Below are 14,315 nucleotides of genomic sequence, written 5' to 3'. Positions count from 1 at the left end.
TTTAATAACAAGCAGCAGAAACAGCGTCCTGTAATAAGAGTCCCAATACCGCTAGATCCCACTGTCACTCTGTTCATTGTAGTGCTGCTGGGTCCTAGTGCCCTATAGTTCACCTACCATACTGCGCTCCATGTGTCTCCTACATGCAGTAATACCACAGTAATACTCAGTATGAGCAGAAAGACGCGACTAACTTACACTTTTACATTTAGTTCTTGTTGCTATATTCTGAATTGTGTTTGTTTGTAAACTGTGAATTTGTTAGTGAAGTTCTGACATGCTGCTTAAGCCCGGCTAGCTCAGTCGGTAGAGCATGAGACTCTTAATCTCAGTGTCGTGGGTTCGAGCCCCACGTTGGGCGAGTATCTTCACTTAACATCTACAGAAACCAAAAGGACGTTCTTCCACTTTGTACAGTCGGTCTCAGGTGACTTATCAGGTGTATATTTGTGCTTGTAGGACTGTTGTTTACTGAATGTTTTTCAGTTACTTATTTCCACTATTCTGTGGAGCTACACATTGTTGTTGTGTCTCATATCCGTTTGATCAACAGGCAGGTTGTGCAATAAAAGGCCCTCGTCCCTTGGTGGGCTCGAACCACCAACCTTTCGGTTAACAGCCGAACACGCTAACCGATTGCACCACAGAGACATCTTCATTGGACACACGAGTCACATGACTTGCTAACGTTTACAGAAGGGTAATTAAGTTTGGCAAATTGAAATAATGGCATGTTTCTGACCTGAATGAGAGGGGCATTAAAAAGATCTCACACTTGTCAGAGACAACGTTTGAAGCCCAGATCAATAGGACCTGCTAGTTAGAGAAGACTCACTTGTTTGTTGATTTAAGTCCAAAAGTGTGTGTGGCCTATACAGGGATCAAACCCGCGACCTTGGCGTTATTAACACCACGCTTTAACCAACTGAGCTAACCGGCTGATGTGCCAGGGCAGGGCATATACCCACATACCTGATTCTACACTGACAGCCCTTCAGTTATGGAGCTGCCACACAGAAACGATGGAGAGCTTTACTGTTGTTGAGCAGAACAGATCTTCTGACTGAGGTTCATGTATTTTTCTTTTAAGAATAAATAAAAGTTGATGCTTTTAACCTCATACTTCACTAATACTTTTATTCTACACGGTCTAAATTTCTTTTAGTCTTCTGCCATGTGCAGTGCTAAAATTCACTAAATTACACAGCAGTTCTCTTTTTATTTTTGCCATTGACAAAATTGATCGTAAGCATTTATAAAGATCATGCCACGTTCATTAGGTGAAATGAAGCCAGAATTAAAGATGGCAGAAGAACAGGGTGGTATTCTTACTTACAGTGATCAAATTACTCAGGTTAGAAAGTCCTGATACACAGCACATGCTCACCTGACTCTCTCTCAACCACGCTACCTTTAATGGTTAAGGTGGGTGTGGCCCGTACGGGGATCAAACCCACGACCTTGGCATTATTAGCACCACGCTCTAACCAACTGAGCTAACCGGCCAGTTCAGCTAGTTCACTCTTTAGATCTTTGTACATAATTCTACACTAAACCCCATTCAACCAGCTGCATGGCAGCACAAAAAACATTAGCCAGTCCATCACAGGGCAGACACACACACACCCACAAACCCACACACACATTCACCTATAGGGCAATTCATTGTCTCCAATTAACCTGACTGCATGTGTTTGGACTGTGGGAGGAAACTGGAGCTCCCGGAGAACATGCAAACTCCCCACTCTATAAAGGACCTGGACCGCCCGTCTAGGGATCGAACCCAGGACCTTCTTGCCGTGAGGCGACAGTGCTACCCACCGAGCCACCGTGCCGCCCTTATTATATTTCATTAGGCATATTATAAAATGTTTATATTATTTATTGCATTTCAAAAATAGAAAAAAAAACATTGAATCATGTTTTAAAATAATAGATAAAATATCTTCAAAAATCTAAACTAGTGCAGAATGATGCATTTGTGTGTATTAATTCAACATTTTGGTTGTATGTGTTTGTTGTCATAAGCAGATTCCTCCATGCAGATCTCCTCTAGAGCAGTGATGTTTTGGGGCTGTCGCTGGGCAACACGGACTTTCAACTCCCTCCACAAATTTTCTATGGGGTTGAGGTCTGGAGACTGGCTAGGCCACTCCAGGACCTTGAAATGCTTTTTACGGAGCCACTCCTTCGTTGCCCGAGCGGTGTGTTTGGGATCATTGTCATGCTGGAAGACCCAGCCACGTTCCATCTTCAATGCTCTCACTGATGGAAGGAGGTTTTGGCTTAAAATCTCACGATACATGGCCCCGTTCATTCTTCCCTTAACACGGATCAGTCGTCCTGTCCCCTTTGCAGAAAAACAGCCCCAAAGCATGATGTTTCCACCCCCATGCTTCACAGTAGGTATGGTGTTCTTGGGATGCAACTCAGCATTCTTCTTCCTCCAAACACGACGAGTTGAGTTTTTACCAAAAAGTTCCATTTTGGTTTCATCTGACCACACGATATTCTCCCAATCCTCTTCTGGATCATCCATATGCTCTCTGGCAAACTTCAGATGGGCCTGGACATGTACTGGCTTAAGCAGGGGGACACGCCTGGCACTGCAGGATTTGAGTCCCTCTCGACGTAGTGTGTTACTGATGGTAGCCTTTGTTACTTTGGTCCCAGCTCTCTGCAGGTCATTCATCAGGTCCCTCTGTGTAGTTCTGGGATTTTTGCTCACTGTTCTCATGATCATTTTGACCCCACGGGATGAGATCTTGCGTGGGGCCCCAGATCGAGGGAGATTATCAATGGTCTTGTATGTCTTCCATTTTCTTACAATTGCTCCCACAGTTGATTTATTCACACCAACCTGCTTGCCTATTGTAGATTCACTCTTCCCAGCCTGGTGCAGGTCTACAATTTTCTTCCTGGTGTCCTTCGACAGCTCTTTGGTCTTGGCCATGGTTGAGTTTGGAGTCTGACTGTTTGAGGCTGTGGACAGGTGTCTTTTATACAGATAACGAGGTCAAACAGGTGCCATTAATACAGGTAACGAGTGGAGGACAGAAGAGCTTCTTAAAGAAGAAGTTACAGGTCTGTGAGAGCCAGAAATCTTGCTTGTTTGTGGGTGACCAAATACTTATTTTCCACCATAATTTACAAATAAATTCTTTAAAAATCCTACAATGTGATTTCCTGGATTTTTTTTTTCTCATTTTGTCTCTCATAGTTGAAGTGTATCTATGATGAAAATTACAGACCTCTCTCATCTTTCTAAGTAGGAGAACCTGCACAATCAGTGGCTGACTAAATACTTTTTGGCCCCACTGTAAGGCTGCTATCTTGTGGACTGTTACAGTTTTTGTGGACAGTTGGTTGTTCAACAGTAATTGAATACATTTTTTAAATGGTATCTTTTGTTGAGTTTTTATTACACAATACTTACTCTGACCTTTTTGAATCCTGCACCTGAAAAATAACCCAAAGTATGAAAAAACTAAAACTAATACTAAAACTATTAAAAACTAAACTAAAACTAAGCATTAAAAAAATAATAAAAAATAATAAAAACTAGCAAAACTAATTAAAACTAACTGAATTAAAGAAACAAAAATCAAAACGAAATAAAACTAAACTATAATGAAAAATCCAAAACTATTATAACCTTGCCGTGGACACATTTGCTGACATCAGATTCAAAACCAAACTCTCATCACACAGAGGACTCGGGTGGAATTTACAGTTTAACAAATACATTTATTCATCAATAAAGAAACACTTGGTCACCTCCATGATAAGAAAACAACTGAACTACCACAATAGTATTTATTTATTTTTAAATGTAATTTTAAAACATGTCAGTTCAGTCTGTATTAGGATTTATATGAACTGGGTTTTATGCACTAGAAGATGGTGGGATAATTAAATGTAAATATGAGTATTTCTTTTAACAAAGGAGTTTAGCTACCACTAATCTGGTCTATAGATAAACACAAAGAACAAAGACTCATGATGATAGAACAATGCAACACTGTTCAGTCCACAGCCCTCCATTCACACCTTCTCATGTACATTCTGGTGGAGGACGGTTCATTATTTGCTAAGTGGAAATCATCTAAAGACTAGAATTTTGGAGTGTAGACCTAGAAGTGTTAAAGTAAGAGGCTATTCATTTATGAAAACTTAGCATTCATAATATAAAGAATTTATGCAAACACCATAAAGACCAGGGTAAAATTCTTCCACTTGAAAGTAAAAGTTGTTCTGTGTTTATTAAAGTAGATTAAACTTGAATAAAGAATAAAAACAGATTCAGATCTGAGGTTGGTACATTACACCACATTACATTTTATTATTAATAATCATATTCATACCATCATGTACATTTGATAATTGAAGTAGAACAGTTGAAGTGTATATTTGAAAATGAAACACGGCTTTAGTCACAAAACCGTAACTTCTGTGTGACCGTACTGGTGTCTATTAAAAATGCTGCTTCCAGTAAAACTTCATCCGCACTATAAGCAGCAATATGGGTCATCCTCTTATGTGAATGCGCTGGTGTGGTGTACTTAAAAGATATTCCTTTCACTAAAGTTCTTTTCAGACAGTGAACTGTGATATTACTTCTCTCTTGTGTGAATACGCTGGTGTACTTTAAGGGCACTACTTTGAGTAAAACTTTTTCCACAATCACTGCAGTTATACGGTTTCTCCCCTGTGTGAATACGCTGGTGTTTTTGAAGGGTACCATGTTCAGCAAAACTCTTTCCACACTCTGAGCAAAAATATGGTTTCTCTCCTGTGTGAATACGCTGGTGTACTTTAAGGGCATTACTGGAAGCAAAACTCTTTCCACACTCTGAGCAGTAATATGGTTTCTCTCCTGTGTGAACACGCTGGTGTCCTTTAAGGTCACCACTTTGAGTGAAACTCTTTCCACACTCTGAACACTGATATGGCTTCTCTCCTGTGTGAATGCGCTGGTGTTTTTGGAGCGTATTCTGTTGAGAAAAACTGTTTCCACACTCTGAGCAGTGATATGGCTTCTCTCCTGTGTGAATACGCTGGTGTCGTTGGAGATTACTCTGCGTAGTAAAACTCTTCCCACACTCTGAGCAGTGATATGGCATCTCTCCTTTATGAATGCGCTGGTGTCGTTGGAGATTACTCTGCGTAGTAAAACTCTTCCCACACTCTGAGCAGTGATGAAAGTTCTTCATGTTTATGCTTTGATAAGACTGTAGAAACTGTTTCCTTGGAAAAGCAACAGAAACAAAGAAACAAGTCGATTAATTAGAATTACTTTTACTACATTAATACCACAATAATATTAAACTCTTCACCTAGTAATAAAAACATTAAATTCACTTCACGTCTAAGTGAGAATCTGAATTCAAAGAACATCAGAATAAAATACTTATAAATACTGCAGATATTAATAATTAAATAACTATAAATAACTTGATATAAATAAAGATATAAGAGATCTGACTTTCTCAACATCAGTCCTGCACCAAGCAAATCTAATCCAGTTCATGACAGGACTAATAATTAGCTCACAAGTGTAAATATTTGGTGTGCTGGGAGTAAAAAAGGCTTCATAAATCACCACAATTATGAGCATAAAGCTATTTTAAACTGTCTGAATATATTAACCTAATAATATTAAATAACATCATAAAATAAAAAGAACAACAAATGCAACATAAATGTAAAAGAAACAAACAAGAAAACCCTTTACCTTCCTGTTAGAATCCTGGCAGCCACTTTAACAAAGCTGGTGTCTCCAGCAGGTCGTTTCTAATGAAGAACGTGCAAAAGATCCTTCTTACCAAGTGACTCAGCTACAAGTCTAGAGTTTAGTCCTTAAATAGAGCTGAGGACAAAGACTCAAGACCAGTTCAAAACTCTGCATTGGTCAATCATCAGCCAACCATTCACACCTTCTTGTGTGAAGTACTAGCTCATTATCTATGGAACGTGTGCAAATGAAGTAGATGGAGCCACAAAGCATGATGGGTGAAGTCAGACTACACCTACTTATCTCAGCAGAGAAGTTATTTACATTTAATCCTAAACACAAACAAGGAATTGAAAGGCTATTCTGTAAAGTGAAATGACATGAACTTAGATAAAGCTTTTATGATAAGAATCTAAGTCATGTAAAATGCTGTATGTATATTTGTGTGTGACTTTGTTCACATGCTAAAACCAGCAGACCTTGTTCATAGGTATGTGAGCGCAAATCCTCATTAAAAACATTTTGTACGGTTTGCAATGAAAGCTTTTAGACAGCCGTGACACATTTTGAAAGTAGCCCAATTTTCAACCATGACTGGATTTGTAAACAAGCCCAATTAGGCGGGAAAATCACGAGAGTTGCCAGGTTCAGCAAAATTATCCAGCCTAATGTCTGGTCTACAATAAACCCTGAAGCTGAAACTAGCCCAGAATCCAGGGTGTCACAGATATTGGTGAAATGGCAAATGATCGATCAGTACTACTAGTGAATCTTTTATTATTAATAATAATATAGTTTCATTTTACATTCCGATTAATATTTTTTGTGATGTATTTTGTTTACATTGGTATTACAGCTAGTAATATTTTATCATTAAAGTATTAGTCATTTTATTGAATTTTTTTATAATTGTTTTAGATCTCATAAAAGAACATCTAATAATAAGACTTTAAATACTAAAAGCTCTGAATTTCACTTCTACTTTTTTCTGTTCTTTCCTCTACAATCTTCATTATTAACTAATGATTTATGAATAGAATTTCAGGTTACATGAAGAACTATTTTAAATTAGGCTGATGCTGTGTGCACCCTGGTATAAACAGCAAAGTGTACAGTTTGCACCCTGTTCAGGGTTCCCGCGGGTCCTTAAAAAGTCTTAAAATGTCTTAAATTTAAATATCATTAATTAAGGTCTTATATTGTCTTAAATTTACCGTAAATTTGCTGTAGGTATTAAATTTTCGGATGGTGAGTTTAATGCCGATGGGAAAAACACAGTGGTAAAGCATCTAATAGTGTGTATTTGATTGATTAACTTTGTACAAAGAAGGTGTAGAAAATGAGAGCCCCCGCGCATAATCGTTTTACGGTACGTTTGCGACAGACGCCTGACGTCGGGCGGCGTGACATTTCGCGGTTGTCGAGGTGAGCGGTGTTGCATGTAAGGATGGGAAAGTGCAAATTTAACGACAAATGAATGGAAGAGGATGTATTTAGGATGTGGCTGGCACCAGCCAAAAACAAAAATGAGGCAATGTGCAAATTCTGCAAAAAAACGTTTTCTTTAGGGACCATGGGGGTCAAAGCCGTCGAGTCGCACATGAAGGGAGGAAAGCACCTGCGGTATATGGCCGCAGCTAATAGCAAGCCAGGGCTAATCCCTGCATTGTTTGCAGCTCCACCTAATGTTGCAAGTTCAGACGCCACCTCTCAGTCGACTATTAAAAGCTTTGTTTCACCGCCAGAGACCCAGAAGGCAGAGGTAATGTGGGTTCTCCATACCGTAATGAGGCACAATTCATTTAAATCTAATGAGGAGATAAGTGAAGTCTTTGCTGCCATGTTCCCCGATTCCCAGCTTGCAAAGTCATTCAGCTGTGGTGAAAATAAAACTGCATATATCGCCAAATATGGCATTGCTTCGTTCATCAAGAAGGAGCTATCGCGCAGCGTTAGTGAGAAGCCGTATGTTATCATGTTTGACGAAAGCATGAATAAAACGACAAAGAATAAACAAATGGACCTTCATTTGCGGTTCTGGACTACTGATGATGAGACGGGCACACACCATGTCATCTCCCGCTACTATGGGTCGGAGTTTATGGGTCACTCGAGAGCCGAGGACATGTTGGGACATTTCAGTGTAAGTAACTTTACGACTGTGTTTGAAATTGTATACCATTGTTCTATTCACAACACGTTAGCTCAGAGTTTAAGGGGTGTAACTGTTGGTAGATTTTGTTGAAATATGGCGTTTTATGATTTTTTTTGGGTTGTTCAGACTGTTGGGCAAATCTAGCTGACAGCTGGTAACGTCGGCTGTCACTTGTTGCTATAGCAACTGTAAACATTCACCTAAGAGCTATAAAGAGTTCATTTGCAAAAACCTATCTCCATTTTTATTATTAAATATGTATTTTTTTATTGATAGTGCATTCAATGCACAATAACACATGACTTATGAATTAAATTGAATTTGAAAAACCTTGTTTTTTTGCGAATCTGCAAAGCACAATAAAAAGCAAGCTTTTTCATCAATAACAAATGGATTTTATCTGTTTTGCAAATTAACTCTTTAAGATGCAGAATCAAGCCATGTTGTAAATACAGATTAGAATTGTTGTATTTTAGCACAGAATACATGATTTTACCAGTTAGTGAACCTGTAGAAATAATAATACACACACAATTATTTTAATGTGTATGATGTATGAGTGTATGTATATATAAGCAAGAAATCGTTAAAATAACAAATAGTAGCAAAAGAATACTTGTGATTATCACAATTAAGATGTCAGGTGTTTTGATGGATGTTTTTTGATCTCTGCTATATAAGCTGTTATTTTTATTATTATTATTATTATTATTATTATTAGTAGTAGTAGTAGTAGTAGTAGTATCATCCTTACACTAATGGAACCATTTTTTAATCTAATGTGGATTACCTGGCACATTGAATTTATAACCCCTTCCACCCCTTATATGTGCAGGAAGGTACAAAAGAGCTGAATCTGAACAACATGCTCTCACTCTCGATGGATGGGCCCAGTGTTAATTGGAGGTTTGTTGAACTCTTACAAGAGGAACACAGAGAGCAGTGTGGTGGAGCCCAACTACAAATAATTGGAAGTTGTGGCCTTCACACAATGCACAACTCATTCAAGAACGGCTTCACGGTTTGGCAAGTTGAAAAAGTTCTGAAAGCCCTGCACTACCTGTTTCATTATGCACCCGCAAGGAAGGAAGACTTTGTGTTATTGACCAAGTGTGATAGATTTCCTCTGCCATTTTGTGGACATCGCTGGCTGGAAAACCTTCCAGCAGTTGAGAGAGCCATTGAAATTTGGCCATATATTGTCTCCTATGTGGATCAGGTCAAAGCCAAGAAGCTCCCCAATCCAAGGTCATCATCGTATGACACCATCGCAGAAGCACGGATGGATCCCATTATCCTGGCAAAGTTGCACTTCTTCATGAGTATCTCAAGAACTTTTCAGCCATTTCTCACCAAGTACCAGACAGATGCCCCGATGATTCCCTTCTTAGGCAGAGATTTGGAGGATCTAATGAGGGTAGGCCTAATGACAGCTGAAAATGTATTAAAGGTTTAGTCATTTAAGCATCGTTACTTACAGAGGATATGAAAGATAAAACAAAGTAATGCATTTTCAGCATGTTGATGTTTGTAGAATATATTGTAAATACAGTAATACTTATTCAGATTTTGATTATAATAATAATTACTATGCCTGTGCTATTCTGTTTTCAGAGCCTTCTCAGGCGGTTTATAAAGCGAGATGTTCAGGTTGATGTTTCCCCAGTAAATCTGGTCAAGCTTGATGTGACAGACCAAAAATTTTGGGTCAGTCCAAAGCAAGTGGACATTGGCTTGGGAGCCACAGCTGCCCTCAAGGTACCATTTATTATCTTGGATGACTTCAACAATGTGCTACATCAGCTGCAAGTAATTTGACTACTTAAGTATTTATTCTAAAACAACCAATAGATTAGATTAAGATTAGACATCAAGCAGTTGACTTATTCACAGGATTTGTAAAATGTTGTGTAGTGTAAGTTACACATAGGGAGAGTTTATTTGATGTTTCAGGTGACACATGACTTTTGTGCATTTGTCAGGGCATGTCAGGCAGTCAGGGTGGAAGTGAGCGTGATGTGTTACAGTTCATGCGAGACAGCCAGAGTGCTCTGTCAAAAATTTGTCAGAACATTCTATTGAAGTGCCCACTGAAGTACCCCACTGTCCGAAATATGCTGTGCCTGGACCCCCAAAAGATGCACACTGAACCAGACATGTGCTTGAAAAAAATGAAGGCCCTCGTCATGAAATTTGTGCAGGACAAGAAGTTGTCAGGAGGAGTCACAGCGGGTAACATCTGTAGACATATTAGAAATAAGAACAGTTACCTATGGTTTAGCAAAGGGAGTCTTTAGGCACCTTCTTTAAACCAGTGGTTTTAAAAGTGAACTCCAGGGGAATCATTTATTCTCACTATAATTCCATCAATAAATCACACAGTGACAGAATGTATGACAATTTTGGTCATAGGATTCATACACTTTTTGTAATAAGACCTCTAAAAGCAAAAATCTTAAAAGATGGGGATTTGTGGTCTAATTTGTGCCAGTTTCGGGGTCCTTGACATGAGAAAGCTTGAGAACCACTGCTCTAAATGTTATTGCATCTCTCCCCTCAATGTCGTTGACTAAGACAATATCTTATTTCAGTAAATAGCCATATTTTAGATGTCAAGTTATACTAGCCTATTACTTGCATCTTTTTAGTTGTATTTTATTTTATTGGAAATATAGCCTAGTAGGAGTTGTAACACATGTCTGTAGGCCTAATACATGTTCTTGGACTTAGTTCAAATATAGTTGGAAATCTGAGATTCAATTTCCAGAGTACATTGAATATAAATCTCTTGTGATTTCCACAAAATATAATTTTAACTGGAAAATATACAAATGTGTTTGTCTTTATGTAAATGCAGGTGATAAGATTGCACAACAGTTTCAGAAGTTCCTGTTTAATGAGGCCAGAGGAGAGGAATTCATCTTCAGTGCATTGGATGGGACATTGCGAGTTGACAGCTTCCTGCATAAGGCCATGAATGGATATGCAGAACTTTGGAGCTTTGTGGAAAAGCTACTGCTTCTGTCCCATGGACAAGCCACTGTGGAGCGTGGATTCTCCATAAACAAGGAGGTGGAGATGTGCAATATGAACGAGGACACTATAGTCTCACAGAGACTGATCTGCGACTATGTGAGGATGTGTGGTGGAGTGGTCAAAGTGCCACTAACTAAAGAGCTGCTAAATGAATGTGCAACTTCACGCAACCGGTATAGGATCTTCTTGGAAGATGAGAGGAAGAAAAAGGAAAAGGCAAAACAGATGAACAAGAGAAAAGGGGCTGAAAATGAGCTTGAACAGCTACGCAAGAAAAGAAGAACAATCTTAACTGTGTGTGACACTCTAGAGAAGGAGGCAGATAGCCTTGCAGAGAAGGCTGAGAATACAGCTGGGACCAAGATGGCAGAGCTCATCACTAAATCCAACTCCATGAGAAAAAGATGCAAGGACAAGAGAGGGGAGTTGATGGACCTAGACCATGAAATTGAGAAGAGAGTGGCAGAGCTACGCTACATGTCTTGAAGAGAATTTTGACCTCTTGAATTTGACCTGTTCATTGGTTTCTCTCTAAGATTCATGTGATAACATTTTGTGTTGTTTTGCAAACAAGCTGTTTTGAGGACTTTTTTTAGCTTATATTTACAACGCAGTATGCTTTACGTGTTATTTTATAATTCTGTATGGTTTCTACATGCAAGTCAGTGTGTTGTTTAATGTAATGCAGCTTATGTATCTTATGCTGGCTCTGTTCTGCATCACAATCAGCCCCGGTTCTGGACTGCTTTGCTTGGGGGGGCAGTAAAACCTAATGAGGGGGCATGTTGATAGTCATGTTTTTGAAGCCAGAAATATATTCAAGGCTTGATTTGTGCATGAATGATGACAGCCAAGCTATTGATACTGGCTTAAAGTGATGTATGAGGTAAAGAAATAAAAATGCATGTTTTCGAACTTAAACTTAAAACCCAATGATTAAAAAATACATGTTGATTATGTAAATGGAGAAAAAAGATTATCTAATTGTATTTCATTTTAATACGCCCCCTTAATTAAATTGCCATTAGTTCATTAGCCTAACCGCTAACGGCTAATAAAATAATTTAAGCAACACCTATGTAAGAGGTAAGTAACATTAAAGCAACGAAAAACCACAGTTAAGCAAATATTACCATGTGGAAGTCAGTTTAAACTCAGAAGAGTGTTTACCAGTATACCTGCCTCTCGCTCACACTAACAGAACATATACTGCCGAACTGAACTGTTTGGGGCAGTCTGACGATTTTTATATGACTCAAAGAGCCAATCAGGAATAAGCAAGGAAATATCTTCACACTGTAAAACAAAATGCATTTTTGTGATTGGTTCAGAGATCATTTTAAAAATAGCCGTTGCTTGCATTGTGCTTGGGGGGGCAAAGACACAATTTGGGGGGGCAATGCCCCCCTCAGCCCCCCCCTAGCGCCGGCCCTGAAATGGAACAAAATTGAAAAGATTGTTGATAACAATTAAGTTAAGTTTTGATTTCCAATGTGGGAGACAATAAATTGAATATTTTCTACCAAATAATTTTGGGTCCAAAGACATTTTTGGGTCTTAAATTATATGTATTGAGGTCTTAAAATGTCTTAAAAAGCCTTAAATTTTACTTTTAAAATGGTGCAAGAACCCTGTTATTATCGTTAACGAAAACGAATGAAATAACGAAAACTGAAATTGAAAAAACATTTTCGTTAACTGAAATAAATAAAAACGGTAATTAAAAGAAAAAACGATAACTAACTAAAACTGTATTTTGCGTTTACAAAACTAACTAAAACGTACTAAAATTATAGCTAGAATAGCCTTCGTGTTCGTGTTTGTCTATTTATGAGCTTTGTGAACTGATATGAAATCGATTATTTCCACTCGAGCAGTTACGTTAGTTACCGGCACCTCATGCGGTCTTTCCCAATCCGCTCCCTCCTCACTAACACTCCACTACAGAGGGACACTCCACGTGAACGCGCAAACGGAGGCGGAGTGGAGAGGGGGAGTGAGTAGGGAGCGGATTGAGATTAAGGAGATGCTCCCTGACGGCACTTCATGTTTACAAAAAGACTGTTTCTGTTTCTGCTCACCACCCCAGCTAGCAAAAAATGTATGGCCCAGTTCTGGGCCATATCCGGCATGCCGGAACTTTTTGTGTCGGCCCACATCCGGCAGCCGGATCTGGCCCGGTGTCAAAATGAATGACGGTTAGATTGTGGCCCGTATACGGCTGCCCGGATCCCAGCCATGACTGCCAGCAATATGCCAGCACTTAACCACCTGCTAGCCAGAACAATCATTATCGGGCCAATAATGGCCCAGCTCTGGCCTGCAGTAGATTTTTAATAGGCTTTCCCCAGCCATATGTAACATTTAATGGTCACTGGGACTACTACAACTGTTCTTGCTTCTTATTGCTATGAAAATACTCTGTAATATATATATACTTTATTATAATTATATGTAATAATAATAATAGAGTACAATTAAAACAGTAACAGAAAAAAACAAATGTACACCAAAACACATTTTTCAATATTTTATTCAAGTATTTTTATTTATTATAAAAATGTTTTGTCCTGCCATAATTGACTGCTGATCTCCTGCCTCCTGACACTGGTCTGTAATTCTGGAATGAAAACAAAAACTATTTTTCACAGATCAATGTGGATCTTATTCAACATTTCTTTTCCATCATTAAGTGGAACTGAAAAATTTGAATAAGAAAAAAAGTAACTGTAGTTTAAATATGTTTACCTGGTTAGAAATGGTTTATTGATTCACTCAGGCAGCAGGAGTGGCATCACGAAAAGCATACAGCTGTAGGTATAGGTAACTAATGTAATCGTTTTAAAATATTATGTGTGTAATATAACTTGGCTATATTGTTAGATGGTTTATATCGTATTTATAATATCAGTGTAAGTTTCCTTTAGGTGTATGTTTTAAATTAATATTGATAGCCTTTGCTGCCATATTTATGTATAGCTGGCTAGATAGTTAGTTTACCGTACCTGCCAAGCTAGCATTTTTGGCTAACGTTAAAACATAGCTATAATAAATTAATTATCAAAAATACGAAATTATTTGATTATATATATTGTTCTGTTACTACAATATATCAGTATTTTTAATATAATGTTTTAGTAAGTTTTTAGTCCTAAAGAGCAGCAGTTAACGTTACCTTGAAATCCTCAGTGTCAGTGTAAAAAATAACGGTTTTCTTATTTAAACTGAACTAAGTGCGCGAGGCTCCTCACGCATGCGTACAGGGAACCTTTCATGTTGAAGTAGTGAACTGATCTCTCACCACCATGTACGTATTAACATTAAGGTAATAGTTAAAAATCACTTGTCAGTTATCATTGCTTACGGACATCTGGTTCAAGTCAAACAAGC

At 38.3% G+C, this 14,315-nt stretch overlaps 1 long non-coding RNA gene, 1 other non-coding gene and 1 pseudogene across 2 annotated transcripts; 1 reads left to right on the top strand and 2 right to left on the bottom strand.

The window, feature by feature from the left end:
- The window catches only part of LOC134326224 (zinc finger protein 585A-like), a 60,151-nt pseudogene extending 55,028 nt beyond the window's left edge, over positions 1–5,123 (bottom strand).
- On the top strand, positions 289–361 carry trnak-cuu (transfer RNA lysine (anticodon CUU)). Its single transcript has one exon. It is a non-coding gene; the product is annotated as a tRNA-Lys (tRNA).
- Positions 5,124–13,440: 8,317 nt separating the features above from the next.
- On the bottom strand, positions 13,441–14,089 carry LOC134325943 (uncharacterized). The gene is made up of 2 exons (XR_010014418.1): positions 13,674–14,089; positions 13,441–13,545 (listed from the first exon to the last, which is right to left on the bottom strand). It is a non-coding gene; the product is annotated as an uncharacterized LOC134325943 (long non-coding RNA).
- Between the last annotated feature and the right edge of the window lie 226 nt (positions 14,090–14,315).

This window comes from Trichomycterus rosablanca, chromosome 14 (assembly GCF_030014385.1).
Source record: "Trichomycterus rosablanca isolate fTriRos1 chromosome 14, fTriRos1.hap1, whole genome shotgun sequence".
Classification (NCBI taxonomy): domain Eukaryota; kingdom Metazoa; phylum Chordata; class Actinopteri; order Siluriformes; family Trichomycteridae; genus Trichomycterus; species Trichomycterus rosablanca.
Note: the sequence above shows the minus strand (reverse complement) of the source record. Positions and strands in the feature narration are given on the sequence as shown.